Here is a 1,835-nt window from a genome sequence, read left to right as displayed (position 1 = left end):
TATCAACATATTTTAATTTATAAATGCAATATGAATCTATGTAATTCATATCTCACTGCATACTCTTCATCTAGTAAGTGAAAAATAATAGAACATACATATGTATAAAATACACACACATACAACAATACAAATAAAGTCAACTTAATTTAAAAAAAGGTTGATAATCATGCAACCAAAGCATTTTACGTTAACGTGTACAAACGTAATAACAAACATCAAACAACAAAAGACTAAAATCAACCAAATACATCCTTCACTCTTTCTTCTTAAGGAGGTATAACTGATAGTTATATGCCAACTAAGACTTCCGAGCATCATCAGTAGTCATCTTAAGAAATATTTGATGGACGTCTTTCTTTAGAAACAAATTCACTATATAGTTGTAGATTTCAGATGGGATATCAATTTCGGGACAACTTGCCAAAAAGTCCATACACCTGTCAATGGTGGGATCATCTACCGCATGAGATGTAGCAGTACTTTTGCTTGACAGTAACTCAACTATAGAGTGTAGTTCCTCTCTAGCAGATTTTGTCATACTCTTTTTTACTCGACTGCTAGATCCTATATCATCAGTTGAAAGTTGTCTTTTTAATGATGATTTGAAAAACATAGGAGAATTCATATCATGTGCGTCATCACTTTCATCACTTCCTTCATCATTGAGATTAACGAAGTATTCTTGGTCAAAATCATCAAAATCATTTGTTTTTTCTTTGTTCAACTCTACTTCAATTTCAGAAAAATGTTCTTGATTGGCGGAGAGTGCTCTTTCCCCCATAGCAATAATATCCAAAAATAATGCATCATAGCGATAACGTATAAGAGAAAGATCCATATTCCTAAACCTCCTATATCGATGATCCATCTGGAAAAAAAAAACTAGTTATGTAAATTAAATAATGAGACAAATAACAAAGAAATAAAGAATAATGCAAGAGACGCACCTTAATTTTTTGGTTCCACCAATCGTCATCTGCAATGATTGTATTTTTTGTGGCATCCCAACCTAAACCTGTATTCTCTCTTATCAACTGGTTAAAAAAAGTTCAGTCCCATTTCATGTTATCCCACTTATTTTTCAACTGTGTTTTAGTATATTTTCTTCCCGTCCTATTATAGAACGCATCACCCAAATTTTTCCATCCATCTTTATTCAAATGAGTGTTCGGTCTATTTCCTTTTCTAATTTCTCTTTCACACACCTCAATAAAAGCAATATGAGCATCATAGTCCCACTTAGCGTTACTTCGTACCAAATTAGCATTCGACATGATGGAATATAAATAATCTGAAGATGGAATATAAATATCAATTGCCACACATCTTTAACAGTTTTGTCATGTATGCTATTACAAACTTGTACAAAAGAGAAGGCAGGGTTAGCATGCAGAAAGAGAAGGCAGAGATAGCTGAACAAGGGAATAAAAAATCCAAACAGACCAAAAACATGATTTCTTTGGCAGAAAAGAAAATTTTCTGCAGCATGTGTCTCTAAACAGAGTCTCTCAAAATTTAAAAAAAATTCCTCCATTGTCTTTTAACATTGTAACTTACTTTAGTTTTTAGATTAAGATATATCCCAACTTATTATTTACCTATTCTATTAAGAAATATGCTAGTATTGTCAGTACTATTATCATCACAAGATATGTTAGCATCTTAATTAGGTACTACTATCATCATAATTGTTCTATAACTGTACCGTACAATGATCATTGATCTAAAAGTAGGAATTTGCTCACTTAGCACATATGTTGTTTAAGAACATATATAAATTTGTGTTTTATTAATCCGTATAATAAAAGATGATTCAATAATGTAATTTAATA

The 1,835-nt window shown here is 31.2% G+C and overlaps 1 pseudogene; it reads right to left on the bottom strand.

Annotated features, from left to right (window-relative positions):
* Positions 1 to 256: 256 nt before the first annotated feature.
* Positions 257 to 1,277, bottom strand: LOC124893327 (annotated as a pseudogene).
* Positions 1,278 to 1,835: the final 558 nt, after the last annotated feature.

Source organism: Capsicum annuum, unplaced genomic scaffold (genome assembly GCF_002878395.1).
Source record: "Capsicum annuum cultivar UCD-10X-F1 unplaced genomic scaffold, UCD10Xv1.1 ctg57603, whole genome shotgun sequence".
Lineage (NCBI taxonomy): Eukaryota > Viridiplantae > Streptophyta > Magnoliopsida > Solanales > Solanaceae > Capsicum > Capsicum annuum.
The sequence above is the reverse complement of the archived record's forward strand: the minus strand, read 5'-3'. Positions and strand labels throughout refer to the sequence as shown.